Genomic DNA, 12,351 nt, shown 5'->3' with positions numbered 1-12,351 from the left:
ATTCACCCCTGTCAGGCTGAGCGTGTTTTCTAAATAATGTTCCGGGTTGTAGCAGCGGCTCGTGCAAATTGCCCAATAGTAAACACAAGCTCAGAGATGCTATCTCCAATGATAACAAGTATTAATTATCGCGTTGAGATAAAAGTAAATATAAATCGAGCCTGCAGAGCAACAATATCCCAAATAGCTTTTTACATGTTGGTAATGGTGAACAGCTCCTTTAGTGTATGTAAATCCCTAACTGTTGCACACCATGACAAGAAAAGATGCTCATTTTTTCTTTCATGTAGAAACCTGCCCAGTCCCTTGCTTTTATCACTTTCAGTTACTCCCCCAACGCCTCCCAGAGTCAGGCAGATGTTTCAGAGCAGTCGTATTTAATCATCATCTTCACGGCCAACACAGGAATTTGAAGTCCTCTGCTGCAAAGATCTTGGCTGTCACACTCGGGATAATTGTCTTAGATACCCTGATTAATTCCACTTCAGTGCTACAGAGAAGACAATGCTGCTGACTGTGCTGCTCATGGACAAAAATGTGGATTTGGATTTTGTGTTTTGCCCGATGCAAAATCACATCATTCACTCTAATGACTTCATTTGTAGGGTTCTTGAGGATGTAGCAGTATTTTTGTACTATGACAAAGGACGAAGGATGCGTCTATGTGGGTGAGCCTCTGCTGTTAAAGCAGCATTTCCCTTTGATAGAAAAGGGCAGTAAGAACATCCAACTTCCTCTATGATTGATTTACTTTATGAATTAGGGTTGCACGATATTAGGAAAACCTGCGATATTCGATAACAATTATTAATATCGCGATGATGATATCACTTGCGATAAATAAAAACTTAACTAAGGAACAAAAATAATCAAAAACAAAGACATAAAAATATTGTAAATATGAGAAAAGCTAAAGATGTTAGGAAAGGGGAAAAGAAAATTAACAAGAAACGGTAATCAGTGGATCCCGGGAAAAGCAGAACAAAGCTAACTCAGGTGTTTGCTAACCATCAAAATTAAGTGCTGTCCGCCTTGGGGGCGGGCATCTAATCTATGAGAACCCACCCAATTGGCCAAATGGGTGAAGAGCTCCATTTGATTTGTTAAAGAATCATAATACTTCCGTTTGATTGACAGAATGCATTATGTGTAGCAAATATATTAGCTGACCATGTATTGCGATATTTATCAGTTCTTTGCGATATGCATATTGTGCATGCCGATATCGCGATAACGATATATTTACGATATCATATATTGCATATATTGTGCAGCCCTATTATGAATACAGCTAATCATTATTAACAATGACACGTTTTAGTTTCACTTGATGAAGCCGAAGCTGGAAAACAGATTTGTACAATAAAATCGTCCGCAAAGGTCAAAATCTACAGCAAAAGCAATTACAACCATAAAGTGTTATTAATGTTTCTTTTCTCCGTGTGAGCAGGAACTGCTTTTCCTCTCAGACGCTGTGGGGGCTTTACGACAAGATGCCTCCCTTCTTAAGTACCTTTTATCCCTTTTTTCTCACCGGCTTCTGTATGTGGATCAGAGTCATGCATTCATGCATAAACATTAATGTTATCCCAGAGGAGAATTTATTTCCCCTGGCCTGGACACAATAAATCACCCTGGGCCAAAGTAAAGAGTCTGGAGGCTGCAGGATTGGCAGCAGGAACTTTGGTCTGAATTCTTTCTTCTGAGTTCCTCCTCAAACCAACTGAGTTTTTTGGGTTCATGTGATGTGTACAGTGCAAGAATTCATTCTTTAAAACAGTTAGACTTTGTGCCTCACTGCTGGGAAACAAGATGCTGCAGTGAGCACGCCACGGTTTGACGTTGTGGGAGTTTCAAAGTCTTTCATCATCATTTTAGCCCACTTAACTTTGGTCTATGACAGTGGAAAAAGTTAATCAAGAGGATGTGTGTGTGCAAAAGAGACGGAACGAGATACTGTAGCAGAGGAAGGGGAAGGCCTTTTTCTGACACGGATTTCTGTTAGCTATCTGACTCGGGAAAGAGTCTGGGGTGCCTCGCTTTTGTCTTTTTCTCTCTCTGTTGTTTAAAGCCGAGTGAGTTAAGGCGCCTGTTTTTAGCTTTCCACTTGGAGATGGCTACAGCCCAATAAATACAGGTACCTTCATGTCAGCAAGCCAGTGAGAGGCACTGCGGCAACATCTTGCCTGCAAACCTCATGGAAGACAATTCAACAAAATAAGCTCAACGGGAATTAAATCAAACTATATACAGCAACCTGCAGGATTTTACATTGCCTGGGTAAATAATCACACGAAGCAATCCTTTAGAACAAATTACAGAATGCTTTGAGATAGTTGAGAGGTAATGGCCGTAATAGGCCCCTTTGAGTTGAAAGTGGTTCTTGCTGTTATTGGGCTGCAGTAGAGCTGGGGGGACTGCTTCTGTTGGCCAGGCTGCTTTATGGCACATGAGCTGAGAAGACAAGCAATGTCTGCACCCCTTTTTTCTGTGGTAACCATGGTGACAGTGGCAGGCAGGGGCATCCACATCACCAGGGGGCAGTGTGGGCAGTGCTACATGGTGTTGCCCACTCTGCCAACCCTGGTGTTATATCACACACACACACACACACACAAACAAACACACACACATAAACACAGGCACCATGCGGTCACACAAACAACACATGTGCCACGCAGTCGAACCTAATGTAAATTAAAACGGACACGAACGCACGCAGCCGAGCAGGAATTGCACACATGCACGCTGTCATCTGCTGCTGACAGATGCCCCTTGGTGCTTAACAAAAGCCCCCTCCCACTCTGCCTCTCTCCTGCTCTCTTTTGTTGCTCACTTATTGTTGAGTTTCCCACCAAACAAAACTGCACATCCTCCCATGACACCAGCAAATTGATTATTTATGGTGCCAGGCAAACTGACTTATAACTGACTTATATTCAAACGGATGTGAAACGAGACAATGCGTTCAGTCTCTTTAACGACAGAGAAGAATGTCAGAGAGTTCTTCCTTTTTATTAAAACTTACGAGTCTTTCTTGCCTGCCTTCTTTGTTTTTGTCTGATAAGCTCCTCAAGATGAACAGGGTAACCTTGGATGTTGTAGACGGCAGAGGAGGAAAAGCAGGTAGCAATCAGGAAACAAGCTCCTAGCTGACAGTGTCTGGAGAAAAAAATAAATAAATCACAGGAGCCCTCATGGCTTGCTAAGGTGAAAGTCTGACTTCCAGTCGGCGTAAAGATCAGTGACGAACAAACAGCCAGACTTGTTATTCTACAGATCCTTGTGCCAGGATTCCTGCCCTTATCGCCGGCATCGAGTAATTTTGTTACACGTGGTAAATATACGAAGGCTTGTGACAGCAGACATCAGATAAAGTCTGAAAGTGCCCGAGCAGGGGAATGTGGAGATGGGGCTGAATGCTTAAATAGACTGTTGTGTGAAGGAGCGAGGCTGATGATTGTGGCAGGCAGATTTAGAAACTGAAGAATAGTAAAAGCAAGGGATGCTGTCCCGTGGAAATGTGTCATGGAGGCAGTGCTATTAACATCTTAATAAACGCTTCCCAGGCCCTGGAGAGCCCTCGTCAGCAGACTGCCTTCTCCACTCTCACAGGGGCTTAAAGCACCTTATCAGTGAGGAAACATTTAGGTTGTGCCAGTCTTACAATGTGGTGGTGTTTGGTTTCCCCAAGGAGAAGCCTAAATGCCTACCCACAAACATGCTCCCCTAAATTCCTTTACGCCTCTTTCCCTCAACTTTCATTTACTGTTCATTTGCCCATCTGTTGGATTTAGTGGCCCTACAAAAGGCTTTGTTTCAGCAAGCTGGCAAGCCTTTGGGGCAGCAGAGTGCACATGGGAGTTCAGAGCTTACTTGCTGTCATCAACAGAGAGAGCTAAATCTGGACTAGCCACTGTTGCACTAGGCAGAGGAAGGACCAGTGTCCCTCTTCTGATGATGCTGGCAATGTCCTATTGAGTGTTGACTCACACGCAGCTTTTTTCTTGCAATGATGGGGAAACAAACCTTGTGAACAAGGCCCTACACGGCCAAAGGAAATCCCAGGATGGAAACCACTACTGCAGTGGAGCTTGCTTCAAAAAGAAGTCCAGTCTCACAGGTATACAATGAAAAATGAAATGCAGAGTGGCATTGATTGCTTGCGCACTGTGCCATGTGTTGCTCATACTAGGCACGCTGTGACTTAACAACTTAGCAGCCTGTAGTCATCAATTTAAAAAGGTCTCAATGATTGAATAAGTCACTGAAGGCTGCATGCACAGCTACTCAAGATGATGAAAATATCTATAGCAGCTCGACAAGACCATTAAGTGTTACCCTGTGGTGTTCTCAAACATCTGTTCTTGTGTGAAATTGTGAAACAAGGGAGCTGCACTTTGGATCTAAGGTACATCATGGCTGGTATCCATCTTGATCAGAGGATGTGAAACTCAAGGAAGCAATTTCTCAGTGGTATAGTGGTAGTGTCCGCCCTGACACTGGAAGATCGGGGTTCAAATCTTGCTAGGGTCATGCCAAAGATATTAACAATGAGACCTAATGCCTCCCTGCTTCATACTCAGCTATAAGGGGTTGGATCGGGGGTCAAACCACCAAATAGTTCCTGATTACGCCTGCAGCTCAATGCTCCCCACGGGGATGGGTCAAATGCGGGGATGGATTTCACCAGTGTATGATGACTAATGGGACTTTTGGCACGGTGCAGGTATGGGGCTGATAATTTATTAGAACGAATTTGGTCCTAATATTGGTCAGGGTAAGACACTTTGCAAACAGTAAATAGAACTATGCATTTTTCTAAGAAAATAATAAAGCTAGGGTGGATTATGTTTTTCTGGAGAATTCTTTGCCATTCTGCATGAAATGTGCTTCACATGCCGATGGGAACTAGGGATGTCCCGATTAAAACTTTTTTACTTCTGATACGATACCGATATTGCAGCGTTCAGTATTGGCCGATACCGATATTAATCTGATACGATATCAGCACAAATCATATATACTATGTGGAATGTATGAAAGGCTTGACCAAGTGATATTACTCAGTCGGAGAACAAGAGCCAATAACAGTCTGTATGAAAAAAGGACGTATTTTTTCTTTACCATTTGTTGCAAAAATGTGAACCTTAATGGACTGCTTGTATCAGAGATTTGTGATGCCGTTCAATATAATCCGATACAGTGTTTTTAGGCCAGTATCAAATTACGTCCAATGTCGATATCGGAACAGGACATCCCTAATGGAAACCAATGAATTAATGTGACTGTATCATGAAAAATCCATTTTTTGAGCTGTTTCTTCCCTTCAGCTCTGCTAAGCGTTCATAAGCTATTGCAAAAGCCTGAATGGGCCATGGTTGCATCATCTTACCTCAAATCATGTTCCCTCCTCCACTTGCCTGTAAACACTAACACCCAGTCTCTCCCTGTAGCTAGCAGGGAGTTTAATCTCCACATTTGTAAGGAAGTAGGTTCTTTCTTATTTAGTTAATACTTTAAACAATGCCTATGACCACAAAATTAATTTTTGTCTGCAAGAGGAAAAGGTTGTTTGGCCACTCATAATGAAGAAGAGTTTAACTGGCAGAAGTGGTTGGATTTCACCTTCAAGAGCTCTCAAAAACCACGCCAGATTGTGTTAAACTTCTGCCAGTACCAGGATGGCAGATGGAATCCCTACTGAAACCAATCCAACATTAAAACCCCCTGATAGATAGGCTAGAGTGGTGAGTACAACCACTAGCTGAATGGTTAGAACGTTTAGTGGGTGAGTGTCAGAGACAGACTGAGACAATAATTCATCCCAGCTGCATTTTCTCCATCCAAGTGGTGCGTGTGTATGTATGTGTGTGTTTCTGTGTGTGCTCCTAGGTGGAGAATTTTCCTGGGAGGGCACTTGGCCCAACTTCGTTATTTGCTCCTCCCTCTTGCGCTGCTCCAAGTTACTAATCAAGCGTACCTCCCACAGCGTTGTCAACTTTGCGACTTTGTCGGCGTTTCTAAAAACTTTTCAGATGTCCTTTTTAATTTATTTTGTTAAAGTATGTAGCGAACAACCTAGAAACCTTACTGGTAACTCTTAAGCTTGGTTTATGCTTGACGCATTCACTTTCCGCTTGGTGATGCGGATTGCAGAGTTTATGGTTTGTGCGGTTGTCTCTGCGGTGAGCCAATATTCTCCCAAACTGTAGGGGGCAGCATGGAGCTCTATGGCATGCATCCAACACTACACCATAGTAGAAGTAAAAATTACTGTTGTTTACAACATGGCATTCCAGCATTTTTAACAGCGTCCTCGTCTTTTCCGACAGTGCGAGCTATTTCTCTCCAAGAATTATTAACATGTTGATCACGGTGATCTTTGAGAGCTGAATCATACAAATGTCTGTATTTACGAACCTCTGCCATACTAGTTCTTGCCAGTATGCCATGTTTTTTCCGCGTTCGACCGTCCGCGTGGTTAGAAAATTTCCTAGGTGCGCGGTGCGGAAATTTTGGGCCGTGCGGAGGAGCGGTGGAGGGGCGTGGTTGTTAAAATAATGCAATTTCGCCACGCGGAGCCATGCGGACCTCGTGGACGCGTCAAGCATAAACCAACCTTTAGCTAGCTTTCTTTGTAACTGTCGTCAATATTTTCTGCAGGTTAGCAAAATACTCAGCCTGCGTTCCGGACCGTCGTTGCGGTCCGGACATTAGGAAAGGAAATGATGTAGTGATGTGTCGGTCACGAACAAAACAAAACAGGTCTCAGAGCAGGAGTGAGTGACGGATCCTGCCCTTGGATTCGTACACACCCACACTCTACCCGCAGGCTCCTGAGCCGCTAAAAAATGACAAGTGCGGAGCTGCACACAGGGCACCTCAGATCGCTGTAAAAGCAGGGAGAGGGGTGGCACAAAATACCTAGGACAATTTTTATATTAAATGATGCTAAACTAACTGACCTGTAAATAAATTGTTCAGAAATAAGTTTCTCACCCTGATAGATTATGATTCATTTCTCTGAGCGACACGATGCTTCTGCAAATTCCCCTACAGCACCGCTGGAGAGGACTAAATAATTATTATGCAACATTTTGTGGAACTTCACTACAACATAGATGTTTATATGTTTTTATTTATTTGACTTTATAAATACACTGTAAAACTCTTGCTGTCAGTACTGGGTAAGTATTGGGTAGACTTATATAAGAGAAACCTCAGCCTAAACCCTTTCTGTCATTAACTATGAGCAAGTGTACTGGCTCTTTTTTAGGAATCAGAGGTTGTTTTGGTGACTTTGTTTCTTAACTGTTTCTTTCTGTTTCTTATTTTTTTCCTTTGATTGTGCCCTGTGCAAATGTATGACAGAATAAATAAATAAATAAAATCAACATTATTTTTAAAAATGGTCTTAAATATTCGAGATCTCAATTTCTGTCAAAATAATCATTGTGATTATCATTTTTGCCATAATCAAGCAGCCCTACCTCAACTCTTTTATTAAGCAGTTCAACTCGATAATGATAAATGGACGATAGTTAGAGGGTGTGGTGACAGTGGTAGATTGGTCAAGTAAAAGCCTGTTACCGCAAAAATCCTTCAACAACCCTTTGGTGGCATTTTGAATTTGGTCGCTCCCACCGGCTTCTGTCAGCAATCAGCTGCCCTTGCCCAGTGTTTCAATATCTGAATCATCCTCAATTTTCGCACTGTCTTTCCCTTCTGTTACAGACCATATGTGGTAGAATCACGTGACTGCACAAGGTCACGTGACCCCATCTAGTTCTCAAAACAGCATCTTAAAGGAACTTGAACATAAGCACCCTACACTCACCTTTTCAAATTTTTTTTACAAATATATGTTATACTGACAAAATTATGTCATTAATAAAAAGAAATTTTGGTATTAGTACATTTTCTGTATATCACCCACCTCTAATCACAAGGTACCCCAACACAATCCTCAATAAAATACATCATATTATCATATATATATTATGCAACATGACAGGATGTTTTATTATGCAAGTTAATGATATGATATGGTATGATATGATATGATATGATATGATATGATATGAGGTATAATGTGATATGCTGAGATAAAATTCTATAAAAAAATTACTCGATAAATAATAAAACATTGACATAATGAAATGCAATATCATTAAAGATTTAATTGGATACTTTGTAATATACTAAAATACATTAATTTATGACATGAGGCAATACAATATACAATAGCAAATGTTATGATACGTTATGAGAAATGGTGTACGGTACTTGTACGCTACGTTTGTGTGCGCTATGTGGTTTACAATGCCGATGACATGATGACATGCATGTATTAAACAAATGTAAAGGAAATTCTAAAACGAATAATCTGAATATCTGTGTCAAGATGAATGCTAAATAGTTAATGAATAAAGAAAAGTTTTTATTTTTTCTTACAGATTGAAATTTGTCAATAGTTTAAACAAACTATAGTTCTGCAGAGGCTCACGTAGTTTAGAAATCCACTAGTACACATATGTCAGACTCAAGGCCCGAGGGCCAGATGCGGCCCGCGGAGCATTTTTATGTGGCCCGCGAGATAAATATCAAAAATACATTAAAACTGGCCCGCTGGCCGATTTTACCGCAAATAATTCAACTCCCATGATGCTTTGCGGCGTCAGCGCGAAGCCGACGCGCCCCCTCCTTTGTGTTTTTTCCAGCGCCTGCTGCCGGTGTCTGCAGCTCCGCTGTCTCGGACAAACTAATCACTCCTCTCACTCAGCGCCGAGTTCACTCAGCTGTTTTCTGACGTTGAAGCCCAGAAACGGAGATTCTAGCCGCTCAGTAACGTGTTCACGACTGAAAGAGAACGTTTTCCAACTAACGTCCAGACAGAGCTGATATAACTCCAGCGAACAGCGACACGCTCAAACCAGCACGGCTCTGTGGCTGCTGTCGTGTTTCCTCCCCGACACACAACAACGTGGTCACGCTGCTCAGACATGTTCAGCAGCACAAACCTATGTGAGCACCTGTTGTCATCTAATGTTGTCATTATTATGATGAAGATGAACAAAACAACAGGAGTCTCCTCCTCAGCTCAGATCAACCCCATGATGCAGGTATCCGGCTGGAACAGATGAGCATCACAGTAAACCAGTGGAGCAAACTGAGCTTTAAATATGTTGGTTTTATGCTCTTTTTCTGCTCCAAAACATGAAAGTTAACAGGTGAGATGTTGCATTTTCATTTAAGATAAAATGATATTTTTATTTTGTTGTTGGCCCGTGAGAAAAGATTTAACCTACAGTAAACAGGAAGTGGAAAGGCTGCAGATAGATGAATAGAATAGAAAATCCCTTTATTGTTCCTCAGTGGGGAAAGCTAGACGTCACAGCAGCGATGACACGTATTACAGGAGAAAAAAGGGAGAATAAAAAATAAGAAAAATGAATTAACAAGAAAACATAAATCCTGAATAGATTTTAAAAATGCTGAATATACCACAAGTAATGAATACCACTGATGCCTTTTATTTAAAACTGACTTGCTCGTGTGTAATTTGGGTATTCCACATTCAGTGTTAATGCAGAAATATGTTTGTTTCCAAATTTAAAGGTTCAAAATTGCATATATGTTGATAAAGAAAATGTGCAAATTTGCCGTCACTTTTTCAAAAACTATTAAGTTTGGCCCTCGACTCCGTCCCAGAGTTTCATTTCGGCCCCGTGTGAGTTTGAGTTTGACACCCCTGCACTAGTACATGTAACGTGTGTAACATGTAACATCTATCATTACATACACATGTTGGAAAAGACATTTTTATAACTTCTTATTTAATAGGTAAAGATGTCAATTCCAGTACTGCAGAAGAAGGAAAATGATATCTAGCAAAAGCTAACACCCTTTCATTTTACACTCAGGTTAAATAATTACCACATAGAGAAACTAAACTCGTGAAGGAAAACAGTTGTTATTTTTTTGCTTTTCACTGAAGTCGATCTTAACTAAATGTTGTCTTTAGCTGCATTCCAGCTGATCAGCGTTATCACTGATCCCAAACCTGATCTGTGTCAGTTCTCACGTGCTCATGCTCACTACATGTACAGATCCCAGATGAAAGCATGTGCATAACGAGGCTGAGTGAGCGAAGCGTGAGTGGGTCAAGGAGATTGAGATCTCAGTTGTGACAGCTGGACAGTTGAGGGGTTCGGATAAACAGCCCACAGAGATCGAAGATGGGAGGCCAATTGGATTAAAACAAACAGTCGGTATTTGAACACTTCAGCTGATAGGAAAAAGAGGAGCGATATCTTATAAATGTAAGTTACTGAGCTCACAAAAGCACGATTATCTACATGTTTGCAAGGAGGCAGAGAGACAGTTGGCACGGCGGGGGCTGGGGGGTAGTGTGGGGTGGAGGGGGTGCTCAGAATACAAAACCGCTGAACACATTTGCAGCATTCACTCATTAAGAAATAGGTCAAGGATTCTGTCCGCATGCGTAGCGACCTGTCAAAATCTCTCAAGCTAAACTGTGGCAAGCCGTACCGCCTAAAGGGGGAATCCACGGAAGTGCAAGCGGCGAGCTGTGCAAAGGCTGGTGAAGACGACACAAAACAAGAAACAACAACTCCCTCAACGGCTAATGACAACGTTAATAATGCCATTCATAGGAAGATCACACGCTGAGCAGGGGTCATGTGATCCCATTCTGACGCGACCATTAACACAACTCTTTGTTTGGTCTCCATCAACAGAGGACGCTCTTGAGCTGGCAGAGATCGTCGCAGATGCTGATGGTGGCAGTGATGGTGACGACCGTGACACACTAAAAAAGTCTGACGTCTGTTGCAGAACAAGTTCCCCCTAAGACCGACCATCTGTTCTGACGTGACATCGATTCATCTTTGAACCACGTCACAACTCCACCGTGAAATGGTGTATTTTCCAGGAAGTAGTCTGGTTGTCCAAGGTAGTCTTGTGCAAATCCCTCCAGAATTATGGTAAATTTAATAGACAACAATCATCTGGACACAGTGCAACAAACAGTAACTCGAATGAAATATTTAAGTTCCCTTCCAGAACACTAAAACAAAGTCAGTCGCTCTCATTGATTGCATGAATGAGTGATGAAATCCTGTCCTGGACTCAAGGCTTCAAAGGCTCCATTTCTGTTTTAAAAACAAACTACCTTCATTGTTTGAGTTAACCGAACTTGTCTATAAAGGTATAAAAATCATCTAAAAATGAGTTGGACATTTATTTGAGAGAATCAAAGCCACAGAGTGGCAATAAAATGGCAAACAAATCAGAGGGAAACCAGAGCAATAGCTCTTTGTAGCAGTTGCTGAAAAGCCAGCTGGTCCGAGAGAGCAGCAGCGCACTCACAGAATGCCTCTTTTTCATTATTAGATTGGAGTTAATTAGGTGAGCATAATCAGCCTGTTATAATCAAACCAAGTCTGAGTGCTGGTTTGTTCTTCCAAAGGCAGCAGCTTTCCTCCCTGGCAGTTACTTTTAAGGGGTCAGAGAGCTGCCGCTCTATGAAATGGATGTAAAAATAAATAAGTCCAAGGCTCATGCTTTAAGAGGGACCAAAAATGGAATTCAGCTAGGAAGGAATGGCTTTTGATTGCAAGGGCAAAGGGATTAATACGCTACCCATCAGCTGTGGCAGATGTAAGTCGTTTTCATGCAAATTTGAGGCAATTTTCTACTTAAGACAACATTTATTTTCTTTAGCCGCTGTTGCGGGAGGTCGTGGGGGCACTGGCGGTCTGACAGAGGGTGAAGATTTGTAGATGTGTGAGTCGAATGGGCAGATGAGGTCTAGCGATGGTCCCGGGATTCCAGGTGGTGGTGAAACATAAACGTACAACTGGGACAGACTTTTCCATCATCTGACCTTGTGGGCCCAAATGAAAGTGTAAGTGAGTGTATGAAGTGTACTATTTAAAGGTTTGGAACTCTGATTGCTCACTTGTTCCAGTGAATCAGGTCCAGGTCATTTTAATTTAGAAATGTGTGGGTTAGCTGCAAATCCAGAGGACAATGCAGGTCAGCAGAACAAACGGACTAATAGTAACTCTTATGATCAAGTCAGGACATGGCATCTATGGTCTAATCAGAGTCCCAAAGGAAGCAGGAATACTGCACCTGAAGTCCCATGTCTGCAGAACAGGTGAGTGATTCTGGTGCAGGAGTAGGGGATGCTGAAGTGCATCAGCTGGGTTTATTCCTACTCTGTATTACTGAGTGGCTGAGTTGTGACAGGGGTTCAGTCTATCAGAGACGGACTGCCACCTTGCAAAAGCCCGCGGACTGAGGATGAATGTCCCTTCCCGG

At 42.1% G+C, this 12,351-nt stretch overlaps 1 protein-coding gene across 3 annotated transcripts in view; it reads right to left on the bottom strand.

The window, feature by feature from the left end:
• The window catches only part of plxna2 (plexin A2), a 305,307-nt gene that overhangs the window by 292,698 nt on the left and 258 nt on the right, over positions 1–12,351 (bottom strand). The gene's annotated exons all lie outside the window — the stretch shown is intronic.

The sequence above is a fragment of the Nothobranchius furzeri genome, chromosome 15 (assembly GCF_043380555.1).
Source record: "Nothobranchius furzeri strain GRZ-AD chromosome 15, NfurGRZ-RIMD1, whole genome shotgun sequence".
NCBI lineage: Eukaryota > Metazoa > Chordata > Actinopteri > Cyprinodontiformes > Nothobranchiidae > Nothobranchius > Nothobranchius furzeri.
The sequence above is the reverse complement of the archived record's forward strand: the minus strand, read 5'-3'. Positions and strand labels throughout refer to the sequence as shown.